Source organism: Balaenoptera ricei, chromosome 4 (genome assembly GCF_028023285.1).
Source record: "Balaenoptera ricei isolate mBalRic1 chromosome 4, mBalRic1.hap2, whole genome shotgun sequence".
In the NCBI taxonomy this organism is placed as follows: domain Eukaryota; kingdom Metazoa; phylum Chordata; class Mammalia; order Artiodactyla; family Balaenopteridae; genus Balaenoptera; species Balaenoptera ricei.
Window position 1 is genome coordinate 96998037 of NC_082642.1, and position 26010 is coordinate 97024046.

Genomic DNA, 26010 nt, shown 5'->3' on the forward strand with positions numbered 1-26010 from the left:
TGTTTTCTTAAAGTACTATGCCTTTATCAGATGGTTTATTAAAGGGAAGATTTATTAGTTTCCAGATTCCATTTTCCTACATTAGTCCCACAAATGGGAGGATTTACTTGCCTTTTATTATACCATTTCAGTGGAATGATGGTTTTTGAATTTTTCTAATACAATGACTTAGTTACATGAAGTCAAGTCAGAAGTGAATGTTAAATAAGAAAATATGAACATGTGTTTTCAATTCTTCTTCCTTCCTCAATCTTCATTAATAAATATGTGATCAGTATCTCATCTGTTCATATCCCAAGGTATTTTAACTAGTCACATTAGTATTTTATCTATCCCCAATTTTACCTAAGGCTAACGTCCCTGCTCAGGAAGGTGCAGCTCTTTCCCTAACACTTTGCAGGACTTGTTTGTCTAGGAAATATGAGTATTCCCCTCTCCTAGCAATGATGTGAATTAAGGGTATTTCTGAAATCAAGGATTTAGAGGGAAACCTGTGAAACTTCATTGGTGGACTATTTATGTATGTTAATTATAGTGTTTGACTACTCAGAATATTTTCACTATATTTCTTACTGAGGGAGTTTTGCCAAGTGTGAAGTAAGAGGAAATAGAGTTCATAAGACTATCCTCACCTCTGTCACCAATTGTAAGTTTCTGTAGGGCTTCCCCAAACCACACTCTGTTTCAGTAATTCATTAGACTCCAACTCACTGAAAGCTGTTATACTCACAGTTACAGTTTATTACAGTAAGTCCCCTACATACGAACAAGTTCTGTTCCAAAAGTGCGTTCCTAAGTCCAATTTGTTCGTAAGTCCAACAAAGTTAGCCTAGGTACCTAACAATAGGCTATATAGTACTGTATTTCACACAAATAATACATAAAAAGTAAACAAACACAAAAATATTTTAAATTTTACAGTACAGTACCTTGAAAAGTACAGTAGTACAGTACAGCAGCTAGCATATGGGGGCTGGCATCGAGTGAACAGGCAAGAAGAGTTACTGACTGGAGGAGGGAGAAGAGGTGGGAGATGGTAGAGCTGATGAAGGGTCAGCAATAGGAGATGGAGGGCAAGCTGCAATTTCACTCAATCACATCCTGGGCTTGTAATAAAGATACTGTACCACCATACTCTATACAGTACTGTACAGTAAAGTACACAAAAGCACAACCACTTACAGAGGATGCATGCATGTGACAGTGTATACCAGACACATGAACTAACTTATGTGATTGGACATGCACATTCGCATCTTTGAAAGTTTGCAACTTGAAGGTTTGTATGTAGGGGACTTACTGTACAGGGAGAAGATATAGATCAAAATCAGCTGAGGGAAGAGATGGATAAGGCAGAGATCAAGCACATACCTTTCAGGCACCTTCTCCCTGTGCAGTCAGGACAGAGTTACTTTTCTGGCATTAAGGTGTGACAGTACACATGGAGTATTGCCAGTCAGAGAAACTCACCTGAGTCTTGGTGTCTGGTGTCTTTATGAGGGCTCCATCTTGTGGGAATGCTTGACTGCCCACATGGCTGACCTCAGGGGGTCAAGCTGTGTGACTCAAAGTACCCACCCCAAGTCACGTTGTTGGTGTGGCTCCGATGCCCGACCCTGCATCACGTTGTTACTATCTTGTCAGCCCAGGGCCCACAGGCAAACATAGACATTCTTGTCAGGCATGACATTTTAAGGATTTAGAGATTATCTCCCAGATGCTGAAGGCAAAAGCCAGACCTCTCTTTAGTTAAGGTTAAATTAACTGCACACCCTTCTATTTTCTTTGGTGACTCCTTCCCTCCTCTTTGTGGAGGAGCTAATATTTCTGTGTCTCTTTTTTTTTTTTTTGGCCACTCCGCAGCTTGTAGAATCCTAGTTTCTTGACCAGGGATTGAACCCGGGCCCCTCAGCAGTGAAAGTGCCAAGTCCTAACCACTGGATAGCCAGAAAATTCCCTATTTCTGTGTCTTATACTCACTCTGACTGCTGGCGTGGGAAATGTGACCCAGGATGGACCAGTCAGAAGCCTCCTCAGGATTTTTGTGTTGGACCTAGGGACGTAGTCTATGGTGTCTTTCAGTTACCATTCTATTATGTGGAGAAAATCTGTTTGCAACAGAGGAGAATCAGAGAGAATTGGAGAGAAGCAGAGAGAGATAAAATAAGGGAGAGATATGGACATGGAGATGAAAAAAAGAGTGAAATCAGAATACCACTTGAGACTTTGAATCAATGTGAGGCTACTTCTTGACCAGTTGGGGACACCACTGAATTTCCTCATAGTATATACAGTTAAATCTCCTTGTTTACCTCAAATATTTTGAGGTAGACTTTCTCACCTGTAACAGAAAGGCCTCTGACTAATACAAGGGTCCAAAGTATAAACATCACTTATTGTTGGGAAACAATCTGAACTAGAGAACTCGCTGACAATTTAAACCCTTTGGTCTAGGTCATTCAGGTCATTCTAGGTCAAACAGGCCATTCTTTTCTATTAAATTCTTATGACCTAATCACAACATTAATCCCTAGAGTATGAGTCCCTTTTCCTAGCTGCATTTCTTCTCAACTAGGCCCTACATCCTTCAGAAGAGACACTACCTGTGCATTTACTAAATTTCTTTAATAAGGCCTTAGAGGAGAGACTGTATCAAAAGCTCCGGAAAGTCTGCGTACATCTAATTTGCCGTTAGATCCTCCTATATCAACCCTTTCATTAAAAGGTAACTTGTGAGAGAAGAAATTTGCTAAAACAAATTTTGGAGACAGAAGTGAAGCTTAAAATAACAATGTTTAATATAAAATGTGTTAAAAGTTAGCAGTGGTTCTGAAGTATAATACATGCCTCTCTGGTGTTTAGGTCTTGTAAAAAATAGATGTAACCTATGTTTCAATCTTTATTTATGCATGTAGGCCGGGAACACCTGTTTTAGGAGTATAATGATGGGCATAGCTCTGAGAGAACTTCCTTGGAGTATGTGCTCTTCCTCCCATGTAGTACCTTATCTCACACATGTAAAATACAACAAAACCTTGTAAGGTTAGTGCACATAGGCAGACACACCTCATACAGAACTCTGATACATAAGTCCTCAAGGTCTTGATTCAGAAGTATATAACAGTGTACTTGGACCGTTAGTGATGAATATGTAGCCTTATGCATTCCTCTTTACAAAACTAAGCAAAGGAATGCCCAAATGTCCATTAAAAATAGTATGAATAAACTGTATTGTAGACATACAATGAATGTCATACTACAATGAACATGATGAATTATAGATACATACACCAGGAGTGAATCATAAGACATAATATTGAATTAAAGAAGCCAAACATAGTAAAATAAATATTTTATTATTCTCTTTATCTAAACTTCAAAAAACAGGTAAAATTAAAATACATTGTTTAGGAGTGTACAATTCAGTAAAACTATTTGATAAATATGCAGAAATTGAATTCCATAAAATTCAGTGTATTTATACTGTGAAGGAGGAGGGAAAGGATTTTCTTTGAGAAGGAACATGCTGAGGGCTTCTGGAATCCTGTTAATATTCAATTTCTTGACTTGGACAAAAGTTAAACAGGTGTCCAATTTACAGTTCATTAAATTACACATTTATGCTCTATGTACTTTTCCGTACATTTGTAATATTCCAGATAAAAGAGGTCTAAAAAATGACAATTAGCAATATGGTCCCTGGTACAGAAGAAGGATAGAGACAAGAACAGAAGTCTGCTGTTCCTTGTCCCCATGCAGGACTGAGCCCTGGATTCTGCTTCCTGTGACGTGACCTTGGGGTGACTAAGGTCTCAGAGGGGAAGAAAGATGAGAGTGGGGCTTCCCTGGTGGCGCAGTGGTTGAGAGTCTGCCTGCCAATGCAGGGGACACGGGTTCGAGCCCTGGTCCGGGAAGATCCCACATGCCACGGAGCAACTAGGCCCGTGAGCCACAACTACTGAGCCTGCGTGTCTGGAGCCTGTGCCCCGCAACGAGAGAGGCCGCGATAGTGAGAGGCCCGCGCACCGCAACGAAGAGTGGCCCCCGCTTGCTGCAACTAGAGAAAGCCCTCGCACAGAAACGAAGACCCAACACAGCCATAAATAAATAAATAAATTTATTTAAAAAAAAAAAGAAAGATGAGAGTGGTTCTTGCTGAGAAGGGAGCAGAGCCATGGGCTCTTTTCTGGGCCCCCTTTTTAATCTCCAGAGGAAGCAGGCTGGGTGTCTCCCCAGTAACACTGCCCCAGAGCAGTGTGTGCCCACTACAGACTCTTCACGAGAGCCCTGCTCGGTCTACTCACCCTCCCACCAATTCTCTTGGCACAAAACCGAGACAGAATGAGACAGTAAAATCCTCTTAGCTAGCACCTTGATCCCTCTCTGAAGCTTCTTCCTGTCAGATAGGCCCCAGCCTCCCCTTCTGCACCACAGAAGGTTCACCCATCTCCCTTGGCCTTGGGGGGAGGTAGGGACAAATCCTCTTAGTTTGAATCACATGCTAGAGCCATTTTTCTTTTTCTCCACTCCACAGTACTCTCTCTCCAGGGACAGAGGGAAAAGAAAACAACTCCTGCTGTGGTTATTGGAGTCGTCAGCAAGCTCCCCCCGCTGGGCCTTTCTGCTCTGAAGTTTGTCTAGTAATTCCCCTAGCAACAGAATTAGTGACTCCCACTAGAATTTGCTGGGGAGAGAACCATGCTCACTGAAATGATAATGTGATCTTCCCTTGCCCAAAAATTATGTTCAAGAAAATCTAAGACTGTTTTGGAGTGAGGGAATCTGTGGTAGAAAAATTCATTACTTTGTAAATTTTTTCCAGCTTGAGTACAGTTTTGGATATTTCATTAAATTATTCCACAATTACCTACTGAAGGAACACTTACGTGGTAAAAATGATACTGATCCCTCTGGAGAGGTCAAGATGAGTAGGTAAGAGTCCTTTCCTGTCTCTAAAGAAATATATATTGTTTGGTAGGGACGGGCAAGATACAAATGACAAGAACACAATTTAGAACATGAAAGGAAAGAAACTGCTTAGAGAGTTCAAAGGAGGAAGAGATCGCATTAATTTAGAGAAAACAGTATAGACTTCAGAAAAGAGAGGGCATCTGGTGTGGACTTGAAGTACGAGTTGTTTATTGATCAACAGAGCAGTTTCCATTTAGAGGGAACAGTACAAGTAAAGGCGGAAAGGCAAGAGACACAGGGCTTAGTCCAGGGTGCCTGGGGTACAGTGCATGGACAAGGAAGCCTTGGGAGATAATAGTGAAAACACTGGGATCATATCAGGAAATGTTCTGAATATCCAGCTGAAGAACTTGGTCTTAAGTTGGAAAGCAACATAGGTTCACTGAAGTTTTGGGATAGGAGCTGGTGAATATTAAACTTATGTATTGTTAGAATATGACATTTCTGCCTATGTATACTTTTCTGGGATGTAATAGTAGTGGTTTCCCTTTCTTCTTTTGTTTAATTTTATATCTTTTATCATTCTCATATTTATTTTTTCCAATCCTTTTTTTTAATTTATTTTTTTCAAACAAATATGTGTTGTCCCATTCCTTTGCTGCTCTTGGTTGGCCACCAATAGAAAAACATCTAGTATTTCTTCAGACTCTTGACTTGGGGAACATATCCTCCAGGCTTATGGTTGCTTTTGTGTTGTGAAGCTAATATTGAAAAAAATATATTTCCTAGTTTTGTCTGCTGAGAGCAATAATACCCTGGTAGCAATAAGCATACCCAGAATCTAGTTCTTGGTTTACCAATACCATTCTCCAACAAAAGGAACTAGGGTCCTTGAAAAAGTGATTCCAGAACTAGGGCAGGGAAAATCCAAGATAGTTATGGAAAATCCAATAGTTATAGAATTAATGAAATCCAGTCCACACACCTCAGGGTTCAGGATTTAGGAACTCTTGGCTATTCTAGAAGACAGATTCTAGGTTTTAGATTTTTGCTTATAATAGTTTTTCCCCCTTACTGTACCTGGAATTCCAGTTCATATAATTTAAAAAAACCCACCTTTTTATTTTGAAATAAATTTAGATTTATGAATGAATTGCAAAAATAGTATAGAGAGTTCCTATTTACCCTTCACCCAGCTTTCCCTCAGGCTAACATCTTATATAACCACAGCACAATTATCAATACTATTTTCTAAGTTACATGCTTTATTTGATTTTCACCAGTTTTTCAATTAATATCCCTTTTAATGTCTTGGGATTAAATCTAGGATCCCTTATTACACTTAGTAGTCATATCTCTTTTGTTCCCCTAGTACCTGACAGTTCCTCAGTCTTTCCTTGACTTCAGTGAACCTAAAAGTTGTGAAGAGTACTGATCAGGTGTAGAATGCTTCTCAGTTTGGATTAGCCTGATTTTTTTTTTTAATAATTAGGCTTAGGTTATGCATTTTTCACAGGCAATCTACGGAGGTGATGTCACTTTCTTAATGCAGTATATCAGGGGTTCCATAATGTTGATAGGATTTATTACTGGTTATGTTAGCCTTGATCACTTAGTTAAGTTGGTGTCTTCCAGGTTCCTTCACTGTAAACTTACCAATTTTTTCTTCATAATTAGTAAATATGTGGAGGAAATGCTTTGAGACTATGCGAATATCTTGTTCTTAAACTTTCATCAGTAGATCTTGTTCTGTAGGTAATGTTTGATTTCCCTAATTCCTTCTACATTTATTAATTGGAATGCTTCTGTACAGAAGAGCTGATCCTGTTCCCCCCTTAATTTATTACCTCAATCATTTATTTATGTCATTATTGTCTGATGGATACTTTGATCATGATCCAATACCACTGTTATTTATATTTTTGCTAAAATTTTCCAGTTTTGGCCCTCAAGTGCTCTTACAGGTTGGCTCCTGTGTCCTCTTCATATATTCTCATTCTCTTCCCCCGTTTTTGAGCACTTCCTTACTTTTTAGACCACTAGATGTTTCAGGATTATGTTGGATTTTCTTTGCTCTAGCTCTGGAATCGACTATTTCTCTAAGGAGCCTGATTCCTTTTATCGGAAAATAGTATTTATAAACAAAGAACTAGGTGCTAAGTGTGCATATTGCTATTGAGGTATCATTGTTCTCAGCAGACAGAGCTACGAAGTATCTGTATGTCTACCAAACTACGTATACATACCACGTATATATTTATTAATGTGTCAATCTATCTGAACAGGTGTTAAAAAATAATCTCCCCAAAACTCCATGAGTTCACACTGATACCTCTAACTTCAATCTAGCAACTCAGGATCCATTTTAGCATTCCACCTTTGCTTACTTGTAACTTCTTCCTCCAGCAGTGAGAAACCTGGCTGTTAATATCTTAATATATTTACCTATGACTGTTATTTAACCTAGTATACGTAGGTTAAACTGGTTCTGAAATCTAGTTTCAGAATTACTGATTCATACCACTGTGAAAAACAAGTTGCCACAGTGTTTGTATACAGTCCCTTTTTGTCTTTAGTATTGTAATATCCAGTCAAAACAATGATTTTCAAAGTCACTTAGGTTAACTCATTTCTCCCCAATCATTTCAGTGTAGTTATGTCATTCATTTGAATTACATTTTGTTGCATTTGTCACAGTCCACATTCCATCTGTAGTTCTCCTCACAGTCTGGTTGGTATTTTAAAATTTGAAGGCAGCAAAATTCATTCTTTGTCGTATACAGTTCTGTGCCTTCTGAAAAATGCAGAGAACACCAAAGAGAACAGTTCCGTCACCCCAAAAGTTTTCTTTTGCTGCCCCTTTTTAGTCAACTCATTCTCCGTACAACCCCTGACAACAGTGATCTAAGTCTCAATAGTTTTGGCTTTTCTAAAATTTGCAAAAGTAGGGTCATGCAATATGTAGATTTGGGGGTCTTGCCACTTTCACTTAGCAAAATTCACTTAATTCATGAATCAGTTATTCTTTTCATTGTCGTGTAGTGTTCTATTGCATGGAATTGTTTGCTTATCATTCACTTGTTGAAGTACATCAGGGTTGTTTCCAGGATTTTGTGATTAAGGATGAACCTTCTCTAAATGTTCACCTAAAGGCTTTTGTATGAACGTAAGTTTTCATTTCATTTGGGTAAATGACTAGGAGTAGGATTGCTGGATTGTAGGGCAAGTGTATGCTTAATTTGTTAAAAAAAAAAAAAGCCAACTATTTTCTAAAGTGGCTGTATCATTTTGCCTGACCACTAACAATGAATGATAGTTCCATTTGTTCTGCATCCTGACTGGCACTTTGGTTTTGTTTTTAAACATGGTCATTGTAATATGTGTGCAGTTATTATCTCATTGGGATTTCAATTTGCATTTCCCTAATGGCTAGTGATGTTGAGCATCTTTCTACATGCTTATTACCATCTGTATAGCTTCTGTGTTTAAATGTCTTTTCAGAACTTTTGCCTATTTTATTGGGATGTTTTCTTACTGTTGAGTTTTGAGAGTTCTTTATATATTATTAATATAAGTCTTTTATCAGATATGCAGTTTTCAAATATTTTCTGCCAATCTACAGCTTGCCTTTCATTCTGTTAACAGTGCATTTCATTGAGCAAACGATTATAATTTTGATAAAGTACAATTTACCAATTTTTCTCTTATGCACTCTGTTTTTGGTGTATATCTAAAAATTTTTGCTAAATTCAAGTCATGAAGATATTTTCCTGTGTTTTCTTGTAGGTGTTTTATAGTTTTACATTTTACATTTATGTCCATTTTGAGTGATTTTGTGTAAAACATTTGAGGTGTATTTGAGGTTTATTTTTGTGCATGGGGATGTGTAATTGTTCCGATGCCATTTGTTGAAAAGATTATTCTTTCTTCAATGAATTGCTTTTGTATCTTGGTCAAAACTCAGTTGACTATACTTGTGTGGATCTATTTATGGACTCTCTATTCAGTTCCATTGATCTTTGTGCCAATTCTTTTGCCAAACCACATTTTCCTGATTACTGTAGTTTTATGGTAGGTCTTGATATCAGGTAGAATGAGCCATCCTACTTTGTTGTCCTTTGTCAAAAATATTTGTATTTCCTTTGCATTTCTGTGTACATTTTAGAATCAGCTAGTTGAGATCTATTTTATCAAATTGGAAAGAATTGATGTCTTATCAATATTTAGTTTTCCAATCCAGGAACACAATATATCTCTCCATTTACTTAAGTTTCCATCGTTTTTTTTTTTTTTTTTTTCTCCAGTGTTTTATAGTTTTCATCATACAGGACCTGAACATGGAGTTGATAGGTTAAAATGTAAGTATTTCGATTTTGATGGCATTTTAAGTGGTATTTTAAAATTTAAGATTCCTAATGTTCATTGCTAGTACATAGAAATATAGTGGATTTTTGCCTATTTACCTTATATCCTGTGCCTTTGCTTAACTCACATATTATTTCTAGGGGTTTATTTGTAAGTTCTCTGGGCTTTTCTGTATAGATGAATATGTCATCTGTGGATAGGTACAGTTTAATTTCTTCCTTTCCAATATATATGCTTTTATTTGTTTTCTTTGCCATATTATATTAGGTAGGATTTACATTATAGTTTTGGACAGGAATGCTGAGAAAGGACATCTTTTCTTTGTTCCCAATCTTATGGGAAAAGCATTGAGTCTTTTACCATTACATATGATATTAGTTGTAGGTTTTATGTAGATGTTCTTTTATCATTCATCATTTACTGAATTTTAAAATGAATTAATTAATTAATTTATTTTTGGCTGCATTGGGTCTTTGTTGCTGTGCATGGGCTTTCTCTAGTTGCAGTGAGCAGGGGCTACTCTTTGTTGCGGTGCGCGGGCTTCTCATTACAGTGGCTTCTCTTGTTGCGGAGCATGGGCTCTAGGTGTGCGGGCTTCAGTAGTTGTGGTACATGGGCTCAGTAGTTGTGGCTCACGGGCTCTAGAGTGCAGGCTCGGTAGTTGTGGTGCACAGGCTTAGTTGCTCCGTGGCATCTGGGATCTTCCCAGACCAGGGCTCAAACCCATTTCCCCTGCGTTGGCAGGTGGACTCCCAACCACTGCGCCACCAGGGAAGTCCCATTTACTGAATTGTTATCATGAATGAATGTTAAATTTTGTCACATTCTTTTTTTCCCTCTATTGAAATAATCATTCGATTTTTCTACTTTAGGCAGTTAATAGAGTAGACTTGATTGATTTTCAAATCTTGAAGAGTTTGTATAGATTGGTATTTTTTCCTTTCTGAAATGTTTGGTAGAATTTGCTAGTAACACCATCTGGGTATGGAGTTTACTTTGTTTGAAATTATCAAATTATGAAATACATTTCTTTAGTGATACAGTGCTATTGACGTTATCATTTTCTTCCTAAGAGAGCTTTGGTTAGTATATATCTTGCAAGGATTTGGTCCATTTTAGCTGCTTTGTCAAACTTATAGGCATAGATTCACTGTAATATTTCCTTATTATTTCAAGTACTGCTTCGCGTGGAGTGTAATGACCTTTCACTAACATATTCCCAATTCTTGCAACTCATCTTTTGTGCTCTTCCCTACCCCTCTCACGGTGGCTGCTGTACCTTTTCCCAGTTCTGCGCCACAAAGCAGACTTGCCCAGAACTTTCTCAGTGTTTTCTGTGAATATATGTTATGTATACTTCTATATAATTTATTGTGTGGCTGGATGTCGATATCTTAAAATTGATGTTTGAAATAAGCAATACACATTCTTTAGGACCATGCTTTTTTTCAGAGTAAGACAAAAGAAATCTTCCTGCTGTGAAATGAGGAATCTCAGTAATTCCTAACTATGGAATTCATAGTTTACAATATTTAGTCTGATTATATTTTGCCATCTTGCTTTGAAATAACTTTTATGTATGTTTTCTAACACTGATGATATTTTTCAATTTTCTTGCTATTTTCAGTTGTTTGTTGTTCAGATTTCCTCAAAACTACCTGTATCCTGTTTTATCTTTTATATGTGCCAGGTGCTATGTATTTCACTTGGCTAGCTGTCATCTTTTATTTGTGTAAAATACATTCATACATTTTATTTTTATTTAGAAAATTAGACCTCTGATCTGAATTAAATCTGTGTTAAATTTATTTCTATCAGTATAAATACAACATAATGATAAGAATTTTTAATTTTTAGTATATGTATTTTCTTTCTATAACACTTGAAAATACATATAAAGCAAAAGGCATTTCTGTTATAGGGTGGGAATCAGTGGGGAAAGGATTCCATTTTCATAAGAGGTGGGAGAAGAGTTCTATCCTTGTGTATTTTCACTTAATGTTTCCTAATCAGGAGATTGGTTGATTCATATCTGTCTTTAGATAAGGCCTCAATGGGCTGGGAATGAGATTGGACCCTGATCATTTACTCCAACAGTGATATTCAAGTTAATTTTTCTGTTTTCTCATATGACAAAAGACAAAGAAAAATAAGAGCAAATGTAATAGCCTGGAATCAGAAGGGAGTTAGAACTTTGATTCATTGTAGTGGTATGAACTTGAGAGATTCACAAAGGGTCTGAAAGATGGGCTTACATTTTTCTAAATTTTATGTTCATACTTTTTCACAATGACATATGTAATAATATGTCAGTGGAGTTTTATAGTCAGCGAAAACAGGTAGAACAAGATAGTTGAGCAAAGACCTTCTTTACTCTTCTGGATTATTTAAACAAATAACATTTTTCCTGTGTATGCAAATAAAGATATTGACTATAGAAAACCAAATAAGGAAGCATAAGCCCACAAAAATTGTGCCACAACACTTCTTGGCATAATAATACTATTAAAGTATAATAGCATTTAAAAATACTATAACAATTAAATTCCTGTTAATTTCTAGTTGTGTGGCAAAATTGCCTTCACAGCCTCAAAAGTTTGGTGAAGACTGTAAGACCAGGAATTTTCGTGATTGATTTTGAGAAGATATGACAACTAAATCAATATGGACCACAACTTTATTTTTATATATAAGCCAAATTGTACTTTTACATACAAAAAATTTGTAAGACTAACTTTTAACATTTGGAAGTTTGTACATTCCACAAGTTATTTTGAAGTGATAAAAGGGTTTTGCAAATGCTGTCAAATGAAATATGCATTTCCAAATGCTGCTAGGGTGACCAAATGTATTCTTGTGTGTAAGATGTGTCTTGTAGTCACTTAAAATTGTTAATTGTCTCAGACATGATCTTAATGATACAAGTCAAGTGGTAGTTCTTCTTGAACTTGGCTTTTGAAAAAAATTCAGCTGCTGCTATATTGCTTCAGTACAGACAGCACCAAACATATAGATTACCCACTCATCATATTACCCAACATTAAAGGAGCCACAAAAGCACTCTTGGTGGTATGATGCATGTCTAAAATGAATTTTAAGATCATGAAAAATTTGATGTGTATATCTGTCAGGACTTGATGCGGTAAGAGAAAATGTTCAAGGTATTTTAAGCATAAAGCTATTTAATACAAGGAGTTAGGTATACATAAAAGTTAAGTAAATATGAGCAAGATTTAGGCTGGGCCTACAGAAGTGATTTCTAGAATGCTATATGACCACTTGCCATAAGAGCTATTGCCTTTGAGGCTGCAACTGAAATTTTTGATTTTAAGAACACTCACCTATAATTATGATCCCAGGATTTGGAAGTCACTGCTGGAACTTCCTCTCAATACTAGCAAACTGGCTGGGTGTAGAGGTGTGATAGAAGAACCTTATTTGCTTGTTAAAACCAGCCAAAACTGTCAGGAAGATAGGTGGAATTTTACCTCCCAAAAAAGATAGGTTGAAGTCCTAACCCCTAGTACATAAAAATGTGAGGTTATTTGGAAATAAAGTATTTATGGATGTAGTGAAATTGAGATGAGGTCGTTAGGGTGGATCTTAATCCAACAAAACTGTTGTCTTTATCAAAAGAGAATATTTAGACACATACATACACAGGCATACACAGAAGGAAGACAATGGTAAAGACAGAGGGAAAATGCCATGTGAAGATGGAGGCAGAGATTGGAGTAATGCTGCCACAAACCAAGGGACACATAGAATGACAGGCACCACTAGAAGCTAGGAAGAGTCAAGAAAGGATTCTTCCCTATAGACTTCTGAAGGAGCCTGGTCCTGCTGACACCTTGATTTTGGACTGTGATATGATACATTTTTGTTACTTTAGCACATTCAGTTTTTGGTACTGTTATGGCAGCCCTAGGAAACTAATAAATGGCCTATACCTGTCTTCTGCTTTCAAATCTTGAAGTGACATTTGATTTATAGAAATCCAGAATCTTCACTGCAAGGATGTCTGTGAAATGGAATGTTTAGCATCCCATCCTTGGCAGTATAGTAAGACATTCTATAACAAGGCTAGAAAGGAAGCTGATTTAATTCATACTGTCCACCTTGGCCCCCCCCCCTTTTTTTTTTTTGCAAAATTATCGGCAAATGGAGATGTGGAGCAGTAAAATGTTTTAATATTCCTAATTTCGTCATTATTTTCCATCATTTAGGGGTTTTTTTGTTTGTTGTAATAGAGTTAGAATATTGTTGATAGAATTAGTACAAGAAGGAATCAGGGACAGAAGTGTGGAAAAAATATATTTTGATCGTACTTTCCTAAAATCTTGTTTTGTAAATATAAGCATTGAATATACAATAATAATTCAGACATGTTTTCAGCCTGAATAGAGCTCAGAGATGACTTATCAGTGAATTCAATCTAGGAAATGTGTTTCAGTTGGATTTGTGGCAAAGAGAAATCTCTTAATGAATTAAAAAAAAAAGAAAGAAAGAGAAAGAAGTGTAGTTTATGTAATTTCAGAAATATGAAATTTAGAAAAACCATGTTGTTCATTTGCTGCTTATGGAAATGGTGTTAAAGAAGAAAGCCTGGCCAGATCTGCAGAAGCAAATTGAGAGCAACAGGCTCAAGAGGGCATTTATTGAGCCATGACTATAATGAGCAGCACCGTGCAGTGAAAAGGTAGGAAGAGGTGATAAATAAATGGTAATATCCATATAGTTATTGAGAATTGAGTAAAGAATAAACGGAAAAAGGGAAGACCCATATGGAATGGGAAATACAGGGACCTGGGATGATAGGGATTGATTTGAATTGGTGTGTGTGTAGGAGGTGGGCAGGTGAAGGCTTTGTCCTGGGGAACCAGACAACCAGAGGCGCTGTGGGAGAATGTAGTAAGAAAGTAAATGTTAGAGTTCTTTTATTTATTCTCCCTTTCCAGTACCTTGAGATGAACGATGCCTATCTCCCAAAACTGTGATGACCCAGAGCTCTGGTACAGAAGTTCTCAGGAGTAAGTTCAGTAGTTACAGAAGCCCTAACTTTATGAAGTGCTGAGAAAGACTGGTGAGGACAAAATAGCTAAGAACAGCCCCTTTCTCATCCCTCCGGTTCCAAAATCCAAGACCTATTAAATTATAACCTAGGAAGTGTCTCCCCTGATATTAATTCTTCTTAGGGAGAAAAGATGAAGCCTTTATTTGAGAAGTTGTTTTGTAGGTGAGAGGTGGCTGTGATTTTCTGCTGATTTGTTTGTCTACCACAGGGCTCATCCATTCTCCCCCCTACACTCTCTGGGATTTTGGAGACAAATAATGTACGCATTGTCAGAATTACTGATATTTCTGAGGAGGGGAAGCTTACAGACTAAAATAACAAGACATTTAAGAACTTTTAAAAAAACAGAAAACAGCACATTGGAATATGCAGTTTGACAGAATTAGAAATATTAGAACAGATTAACCAAAAATTTAAAATCACACTAATAGAATAAAACAATAAGGGGAGATATTAACCATGTATGACAAGAACAAGAAAATAAAATGATAGAAACATTAATTATTAAAAATCATGGTTAAAATGAACTATTCTAATTAAGACTTTATTCAGCTTTTTGTACAACTTTCAAAGATCATTCTAAAAGTTCTGTGGAAAAGAATTACCTGGGTACTTCTGTGATGTGCAGTCAAGAGACACTTGTCATATCTAATACTCTCAAGCTGTTGTAATTAGCATAGTGTGGTATTAGAGCAAGGATATGTAAACTGACCAATGAAACAAAATACAAAGAAACAGAATCACAGATGTATGGAGTTGGGCATATGACAGAGGTAGCAAGTGCGATAAGTGTAGAAAAGAGGGAGTGTTCTTTAACTGAAAGTAGGAAAAGGGTTATACATGAAAAGGGAAAATTGTATACTCCAATAATCAACTCCAATTGGATTAGAAACTTAAATATAAAACATAATTTAAAAAAAAATAGAAAATATTTCATTAAAAAGAAACAGGCATTGGATATAAAATAAAAGATTAATAAATTTGAATATATAAAATTAAATTCAAGTCCCTTCACTGTTCTACTTCTTCCCTACTTCTCTGGCCTCATTTTCTTCCCATATTTCTCACATTGCAACATTCCCTCTTTGCATTATTGCATTATACTTTTCTCCAGATGCTACTTTCTCCATTTTCTGACCCAGAATATTCCCACTGCACTCAGAAAAATAATGTGTGTTTAGATGCATAATCTACCTTTGATGTCAATAGTAAATATTTTTTCTACTACAACTATCTGAGTATATTTACAAAAATATAGAAAATTAGAGTATATAAACTATAGAAAGCAACTTATAAGGATGGTCTTTTAAGAAGGAAGGAAGGCAAGCAATAAAAACCCTGAAGTTCTATTGTAAAAACTGACGAAGAAGAATCATAGTGTTATTTATGATGCTACTAGGTTTCATAGAATCTCATCAATAAACAATAATAGCTGAGTATCTTAAAGGAACTGGAAATGTGAAGACCATTTTAGTTGAGGATGCTTTCTGAATTCAAACACAGAACATCTCTAAGGTTCTAAAGTCAGTTTTCTCAGCAGTCATCTAACAGCACATTTTTGTCAAACGTTTTTTACCAAAATCCAACTGTTCTTCAGAAGCAAAGTGTATCTTTTCTAACAAGGACACAAAAAAGATTTTATTAGTATATGCAAGAAAAATGCTCTAAGCTAACCCGTTCTGATAAAATATCTTGAATTTTAGATTAAATGCAGCCCTATAAATTCTAATATCATTGTGCTACATTTGATTAAATTTAGAAAACAAACAAAACACAACAGTCAACACAATAAGGGCTTGAAATTGAAAACATATTTACAAATATTGGAGATTCAGAACATCACTGGTTGTTTGGACCAGACACATAAAATCTAGGAAAAATCATTCCTGAGGATTCAGAAATGATGACATGAGGAGGGCAGTAATCTCTCTTTCCAACAAAATAGTCATTTAACTGGAAAAAAATTATTTAAAAAAATATTTAAAGTCTCCTGAAATTGTTCTAGGGGCATACAGCAGATGAAGAAACATTCACTAAAGGAAATCTGCTCTATCTGCGTAAGATGAATAAGAGACTATGGCATTTGAGCCATGGCCTTCTTCCTTACCCTTCATCCAATCATCCAAGTTTTATGGGAACTCTACTTGGGGTGCTTTACTCTGAGTACATAAGCCAAGAATTCAGGGTTCTCTTTCCTGCCTAGAATGCAGTCTAGTGCCATGATTTCAACTTAGAAGGGACAAGTCATCAGGGTTCTCATCCCTCCCCAGCCCTATGTTGCAGAAGCTCTGTTCCTACTGAGTATTGTTAGAAGACTGAGGGTCCCTTAAATCACCCTGCTCTTTTGTGTAGGAAGGGAAACTTTACTCCAGGAATAGCAGACTGAGAATACTGGGAACCTGATCATCCCTGACCTAACTTACTTATAGGGCAGAGTTTCCATATCAGGAGAGGCAATCTGAAAAGACAGGGGACTACCACCTTCCCCAGTGCCCGTTTTTAGAGCAGAGACGTCACTATGAGATACGGAGACCACTGTTCTTGTCCCCAGTTCTTGTGTAGTGGCAAAGAGGTTCTGCCTGAGAGAGAGGTGGCAGCATATAGGAAAAAGAGCTCCACAGCTCTGTCCAAGGAGACTAACTGTGGGTGTTATTGCAAACAACGGAAATCTTAGTAGGGATCAATTTGGAAGATTATCATAGCTTCATGCTACTAGTAGAAACAAGCAGAATGGCAGAGCAGCTAGAAGTTTAACAGAGAGAACAAGGGAAAGAGACAACCAAAAATAGCCTCCTAGGATCAGAGTCAACCCTGAGGATTGAGAAGTATGAGCACATTCATTCGTCTATAAACATTCAGGAACAATCAGAATAGAATGTGGGGAAGACTTGAAAACACTCTCAAGCTGCACACAGATTCATCAACAAAGAGTGGAAGCTCCACTGACACAAGGGACTTTGGCAAACAAATCTATACCCAGATACATCATAATCAAAATTGTTGAAGTCAAAGATAAAGGAAAAATCTCGAAAGCACCAAGAGAAAAATGACTCATCATGTACGAGGGAACCTCAATAAAGTAACAGCAGACTTGTTACCAGAAGCAATAGGGCCAGAAGGTAGTAGAATCACATACTCCAAGTGCTAAAAGTAAAAAACTATTGACCAAGTATTTTATATCCAAAAAACTATCTTTCAAAAATGAAGAGTAAAATACAGACACCCAGATAAATAAACAATGAGCGAGTTCATTGTTGTCAGATCTGCTTTACAATACTTAAGGCTGTTCTTCAAACAAGAAACAAGCAGCATCAGACAGTAATTTGAATCCACATGAGTAAAATAAGAGTGTTAATAAGGGTAATTATGTAGATAATTAGAAAAGACAATATGACTGAATAATTGTTCTTTTTTCCCTTGATTATTTGAAAAAGCAGTTGCATAAAACTGTGTATGTATATAATTGTATTGCTGGACTTAGATTGTATAGATGTGATATATTGGACAAAAACAGCGTAAAATGCAAAGATGGAAACAAAATAATGGTGGAGTAAGTAAATGACATGAGATGATAACTCAAATCAATAATAATAAATGAAGAGAATCAGAAATGGTAAGTAGTTAATATAGCAACTCTATAAATACATGTTTGCTTTCCTTTCTTCTCTAAGCTTGTTTAAAAGATACGAGACTATATAAGATAATTTTAACAATGCATTGTTGGGTTTGTAACATGTATTGGGGTGACGTGTATAGAAATAGTAGCACAAATAAGGCAAGAGGAAATGGAGTTATATAGAAGTAAGCTTTATATATTTTACTGTAATTAAGTTAGTGTAAATCTGAAGTAATTTTGGTAATTTAAGATGTATATTGTACACTCTAGGGCCACCACTCAAAAAATTCCAAAAATATGATTAAATATTATGTATGGAATTAAAATACTACCCTAGGAAATCTCTAAAAAGAAGGACAAAGAAGGCAGTAAGAAACAACAGAGGAATAAAAATAAATAAGACATGTAGAAAACAAAATGGAAGTGCCAGATGTAATATCAGTAATAATAACAAGTGTGAATAGATTGATACAATTAAAAGGCAAAGAGTATGAAATTAAAAAAATAATGATAAATAAAAACAAGCTCCAACTGTATCCTAATGAGAGGAGACACATTTTAGATTCAAATATGCAAATAGCTTGGAAGTAAAATGATGGAAAAAGATAGATCATACAAACCGGAATCATAAAAACACTGGAGTGTCTATAATAATATCAGAAAAATAGGCTGTACCACAAAAATTATTACTAGAGAAAAAGAAGAGCATTTACAAATGATACAAGGGTCAATCCATGAAGAAGATATGGCAATTATAAATATACATACACCCAACAATAGAGCCACAAAATAGATGAAGCAAAAACTGACAGAAATAGGCAATTCAACAATAAAATTGGAAGGCTTCAAGACTCTACTTCCAATAATGGGTAGAACAACTAGGTAGAAGATTGAGAAGAAAATAAAAGACTTGAACAAAAGTATAAACCAACTAGACTAACAGACATCAAGAACACTTCACTCTACAGCAGAATAAACCTTTTTCTGAAGTACACATGAAACATTTACAGAATAAACCATATGCTAGGCCATGAAAAAAGAAAAATAAATTTAAAAGAATCAGAATCATTCAGAGTATGTTCTTTGATCAATTTGGAATTAAATGAGAAATCAATAACAAAAGGAAATTTTATAAATTCATAAATATGTGGAAATTAAACAACATATCCCTAAATAACCAACAGCTGAAAGAAAGACATGACATTACCAAACTTGTAGAATGCAGCTCATTGACTCAAAAACAAATAGAAAATCTAAAAAATTTATAACAAGTACAGAGAATGAATTACTATTTAAATAACTTCCCACTAAGAAAAGCCCAGATCCAGGCTTCACTAGTGAATTTTACCAAATATATAAGAAGAATACCAGTTCTTCACAAATTTTTTAATAAATAAAAAAGAGGTGATATTTCACAATTCATTCTATGAGGCCGGTATTACACAGATACCAAAACCAGACAAAGATATCACAAGGGAAGAAAATTAAAATCAAATATTCTCACAAATATTGACACAAAAATCCTAAAAAAAAAAAGTAAACCAAATCCAGGTACATATAAGAAGGATTGTACACCCTGACCAAGTAGGATTTATCTCAGTAATACCAAATTGTTAACCCACTAGTATACCATATTAATAGAATAAAGGACAAAAAATACATGATCATATCAATAGACACAGAAAAAGCATTTGACAAAATCCAACACCTTTTCATAATAAAAATACTTAACAAAATTGGAATTGAAGGAAGGAAACTTCCTCAACCTGATAGAAGACATCTACAAAAACACATAGCTAAGATCATACCTAATGGCTAAATACTGAATGTCTCCTCTCTAAGATCAGGAACAAAACAAGGCTATCCATTCTTGCCATCTCTTTTGAATATTGCCGCTTGTTCTAGCCAGGGAAATTAAGCAAGAGAAAGAAATAAAAGGTATCAAGAGTGGAAAGGAAGAAGTAAACTGTCTGTACTTGCTGGTAACATAATCATATATATAGAAAATCCTAAGAAATATGCAAAAAATATCAGAACTAATAAACACATTCAGCAAGGTTGCAGGGTACAAGATGGTATACAAAAATTGGTTATATTTCTGTACACTAGTAATGAAAAATTTGAAAATGAAATTAAGAGAATAATGTAATTTACAATGGTACCAAGAATAATAATACTTAGGAAAAATATAACAAACTAGTGGAAGACTTGTACACTGAAAACTATAAAGCATTGTTGAATGGAATTAGAGAAGTCTAAGTAAATGGAGATACATCCATTGTTCATAGATTTGAAGATTTAATGTTAAGATGGCACTACTATCCAAATTGATCTATAGATTTGATGCAATCACTATCAAAGTTCTTACTGTTTTTTTTTTTTTTTTGCAGAAATTGACAAGTTGATCCTAAAATTCATATGGAAATGTGAGGGAAACAGAATAGCCAAAACAATTTTGAAAAAGAAAAACAAAGTTGGATAACTTTCCAAATTCAAAACTCACTACAGAGCTATAGTATTCAAGACAATGCAAGATATAGATCAATGGAATCAAATTTAGAGTCTAGAAATCCATAGATTTATCAATATTTAGACATTTAATTCTTGACTAAGTTGAGAAGAATAAAATGGGAAATGAAGAGTCTTTTCAAAAAAATGATGCTCAGACAACTGGATATACACATACAAAAAAATGAATTTGGATCCCTATCATGGGCCTTACACAAAAATTAACTCAAAATGAATCATACAATTGAGTGTGAGAATTAAAACTATAAAACATTTAGAAGGAAACATAGCACAAAACCATCCTGACATTTGGTTGAGCAATGATGTCTTTACTATGACATCAAATGCACAAGGGACAAAAGAAAAAATAGCTAAATTGAAGTACATCAATATTTAAAACTTTTGTGAGGCAAATGATCAAGAAATTGAAAAGACAACTCATAGAACAGGAGAAAACACTGACAAATCATATTTCATATAAAAGACATATCCAGAATATATAAAGCACTGTCAGAACTGAATAATAAAAGATAATGACTCAATTTAAAAATGAGCAGAGGTTTTGAACAGATACTTCTTTGAAAAAGATAGACAATCTGTTCATAAACACATGAAAAGATATACATCGTTAATCTTTGGGGAAATGCAAATCTAAGCCACAGTGAGATACTATTTCACACTCACTAGACTTGCTATTCTCAAAAAGTCAGACAATAACAAGTGTTGTGAGAATATAGAGAAATTGGAAATTTCTACATTGCTGGTAGAAATGTGAAATTGTGTAGCCACTTTGGAAAATCCTCAAAATGTTAAGCATAGAGTTATCCTATGTTCCAGCAATTCTACTCCTAAGTATATAACCAAGAGGAATGAAAACATGCTCACACAGAAAAATGTACACAAGTTCATAGCAGCATTATTTATAATAGCCATGAATTGTAAACAACCCGAATGTATGTCAGCTGATGAACAGATAGACAGAATGTGGTATAATTGTACAATGGAATATTACTCAGCAATAAAAAGCAGTGAAGCACTGATACATGTTACAACTCAGATGAACCTTGAAAACATTATGCCAAGGGGAAGAAGTCAGTCCAGAAAGATGGTATGTTGTATAATTCAATTATATGAAATAATCAGAATAGGCAAATCTATAGACATAAAGTAAAGTAGTGGTTGCCTGCGTCTGAGGCTGGGGTTGGGGAGCGAAGGCTAATGTGAATGGGTTTTTTTGGGGGGGTGATGGAAATGTTGTAAACTTACATCGTGGTGATGACTGCACAACTCCGAATATTCATTGAATTGTATACTTTAAATGGGTGAATTTTAAGGCCTGTGAATAAAGATGTTGAAAGAAAGGAAGAAGGAAAATGAGAAAGTCTGGGTTTTGCCAGCCATGGTAATTGTGAATTTTGCCAACTGAGAGGTTAGGCAGAACACCATCCACACGAGACCGCTCTCACGTCTAACATCAACTATAAGTTCCGGGAATCCCAAAACGCTTTCAGGTTCAATAATTCACTAGAAGGGGAGGATTCACAGAATTCACTGACAGCTGTTATACCTGTGGTTACAGTTTACTACAGGAAAAGAAATCTTTTTTACAGATTAAAATTAGCTAAGGGAAGAAGCACATAGGGTGGAGTCTGGGAGAAACACTTCAGTGTTGGTGTACAAACATGGAGTATTGCCAACCATGGAAGTTCATCTGAAGTGGGGAGTCTTATTGGGCTCTATTACATATTACAATCAATGACTGATTGACCATCCCTCTGGGTGTAACCCAAAGCCTCTACCCTAAGTCACATTATTATACTGTCTGTCCTGGCCCAAGGCCTTCAGGCAACCTCCTATCAGACAGGACATTTTAGAGATTACCTCCCAGAAGCAGAGGACAAATGCCAGACCTCTTTAGGGGCATACAAAGGGACCCTTTAATACACAGGGGCCCATTTTGCATCACATTGGCTAGACTTAAATCCCTTGGAGTCCCTGCTCTACTCTCTCATATGTCTCAGATTTCTTCCCTTGCACACTCAGTGAAAGAAACTGCTCCCTTTGTAGAGATGCGCTCAATAAATAAAGTGGAGCTTGTAATGGTGTATAATCCTGGGGCTGCTGGTAGCTGCCACAGAGGGATCAGATCAAGGCTTCTGTGATTGTCCAGGTTTATTTGATTTGTATTATATTTGGAAATAGCTACCATTGCACCAAAGCAGGTGGCAGTGTTTTAGACTATGATCATCCAAGCACTTTGAAGAGAAATATTAACACATTTTTTAAAAATATAAAAATTATATTGAATTGATATATGAAAATATCAAATCCCACTTTTATACCACTGATTTCTTCATTTTTTTTGACTTGGGCATTATTCTTCTCACATCATACTATTCTAACACTCCAGTTCTGACCCCATGGGGACACTCCACCATGTTCAGAGCCGCTCGAACTCTGAGGTATACAGATAACAAACAGAATGCCTACAGCTTTCTTGAACAGAACTTTTGTTCTTTTCTCTTGTGATGACCATCTTTCTTTTACTCCTTCTCCTACTGCTGTAACCATTTTTCACAAGAAATGTGTATTCCAGCTTCATGGGAGGTATTTCTGATCCACCTAGTCTGGCAATTTCCACTCCTCACCCCACCTTTCCCACACAGGCACATGTAATCAACTGGTTGGGTCAAGCCTCCTTATGGTCCACTCCACAATTATCTCATAATGCTGGAAAGAACTTCACAGATCTTGTTGTATTCCCACAGAAAGGAAGTGACTTGCTTCAGGTCACACTGTTCTAGAATTAAGAGACCTGGCCCTAAGACCAGTTGTTTTTCTAGAAAAGGAATTTCTTGAGTTTCCAAATCAAAGCATCAGGAGAAACAAAAACTGCTGAGAAATGGCTCAGAGACAGGTAATAATTAGACAAATTCTCATATGGTGAAAATATTCAGTGAACATTTTTCTTTTATTCTAAAGTTCTGCTGAAAACAAGTGCTTTCTGTAAGTTCTTGACATTGTACTGGAAGAGACTGATTCAAGAAAATGAAATAATTGTTATAATATCGATGTTTCTTCTATCTCAAAATTTTGCCTATTTCTTATAAACTGGCAGGATCGAGAATATATTTCTTATAGTTTAGCAGCTTGTAGTTTAATTTACTGCATTTTAAGGCATTCTCCTAGTAAATTTGTAGTTGTCTGAGTAAACTATGCTTTGAAACGTAATATATAAAACATGAACATTTTATGAACAAACCAATTAGGCCTAATAATACATTTTTATGCTTCTAAATTAACAAAATTGCTTTAGATGTACAAGAGATGCTAAAAAGTAAACATTGTATTTGTTTCTATTTTCCTTGAAATATCTTTATTTTAACTATAATAACAAAAAAAGGAAAGATTTTTTGGTGGCTGCAAAATCTTGGTAAATTACATCTTTACTCCTATGGTATCCTAGTTTCTATCGCAGACATTCTAAAATAACTAAACACATGCTTTTTCCTATATACAGAAGCCATGGCATAGATAACAAAGGAAACTAGTGTTTAAATTCCTGAAATATTTCCTACTGCTTTTAGGATCAAGTCCACATTTTTTATAATGGTTTACAAAGCCCAGCATCATTTGGCCACTGCTTTCTGTTCTGCCCATCAGCCCTTTTGAACTCCTTACTCCAGTCAACCTAACAAGACTTACTTTTCCAAACACAGTGTGGTTTGTCTCCCGGGCAGGCCTTTGTACATGCAGTTTCCTCTATCTGGAACACTTCTTCCTCACCCTCCTAAGTGGTTCAATTTAGATATTGATTCTTTCATGCCATAGTGCCTATTTAATAGTAAAAATATCATCAAATATCTGTTGGATGATGAATGAATAAATGAATGAACGGATGAATGAATGAGTGATAGTTTTTGGTCATGAGAGTAACCCACACTTTGCCCTATCCTTCTGGCCTTGCTTCTTGAGCAGAAGAGACGAGGGCTACAGAAGATAATGAAGGGAGAATTGAGGGAAGATGTAGTGAGGGATTGGAAGTTTTGCAGCAATGGATAAGGAATGAGAGGAAAAGACCAAAATACCTGGCAGATGTCATATAGGCCAGGACTTGCTGAACTTTTGCAATAATCCTTAATGTTCTTTCAATTCCCACTGTATTGCTATATACCAACATGTCCGGTATTTTTCTTGGTACATTTTGCTTTCACCCTCTCTTTATATCCTGGGAGAACATAAATCCTTTGGGCACCACTACCCTAAGAATGAATTTGTCAGGCCCATTTCTGAACCCTTCTTCCTCCCCAGCCCCGACTCCAATGCACTGCTGTCTGGATTTGAACATTGCTAAGCAGTGTGTTGGGCATCTGTTCACTATCATATGTAACCTTGTTTTCATCAGGTCATCTCCAGTCTCACTTCAGGAAGATTCCTTGATCTTGGCTCTCTTTGTTTGCCACAATCACCAAAGGTGTAGGATGCATTTAATCTATTTCCACAGATGTAATTTAGCTTTCCTTACCTAGGTTTCCATGATCAAGTCAGGTTCTTATATCTCCAATTCTTCTCTAACATGCTTAGTTCCCTTGCTAAATGGTATTTCTATTAACTTGAAGAATAGTCAGTAGGGAGGGTGGAGCAAAGGGTAAGGTGTGAGTCGGCTACAGTGCTCGGATGAAGCTGAGTGGAGGCTAATGAGGACTGAGCAGAGTGTGGATGTCTGGGGGCACCAGCATGTCTGGGTTCCTTTCATGGCATCTAGAACATGTTTGCTGTGGGCCCATGCCCTCTGGTCAGGGCTCTCCCAAGTCCCACGTTTTCATGAAATCTGTTCTGCTTGTTCTATTGATAGTTTGAAGTCTCTTTTCTCTGATCGCCTAAAGGACTAAAGACTCTGCAACTTAAATTACAGTTTGTATTTTTGAATTTTTATTAGTATGTATTTACCTAGACTCTTTGTCTAGACTGTGTATTCTCCAAAATAATGCACCCTTTAGAGTTAGGGTGATGTCTCAAATGTATTCGTGCATCCAACAATATCTAATACAATTTTAGATACAAATATAAAATGTCCAAATCTATAAAGTGGAAAAAGACTTAAATGGGTTGAAATAAACACATGCTTATTAAGCACCTATTATATGCCAAGTATTTTTCTGGAACGCAGTGAGAACCCTGTTCTTAAAGAACTGAAAATTATTTGGGGGAAAAGATTCAGCACACAGTTTAAACATACAAAAATGCGCTATGGAGATTTAGAGAATGAGTTCTAAACTGGAAATGAACTATCCAGAGAGATTCATAGAGGAGGCCTTGAAAGATGAGTAGGATTTGATGGGTGGGAAAGAGAGGAGGCACATTCTATGCTGACGATATAATTATAGACTTTTTTTTTTCCTATAAAGTGTTTTCAATAGAAATTTAGTTTTAATATTATAGGTCACTTAAAAGAACAGATTATATTTATGAATATGTCTAGTGAGTACTGAGCTAAAAGATAGTCTTATTGTAAGATTTCACAGTATTTCTTGTT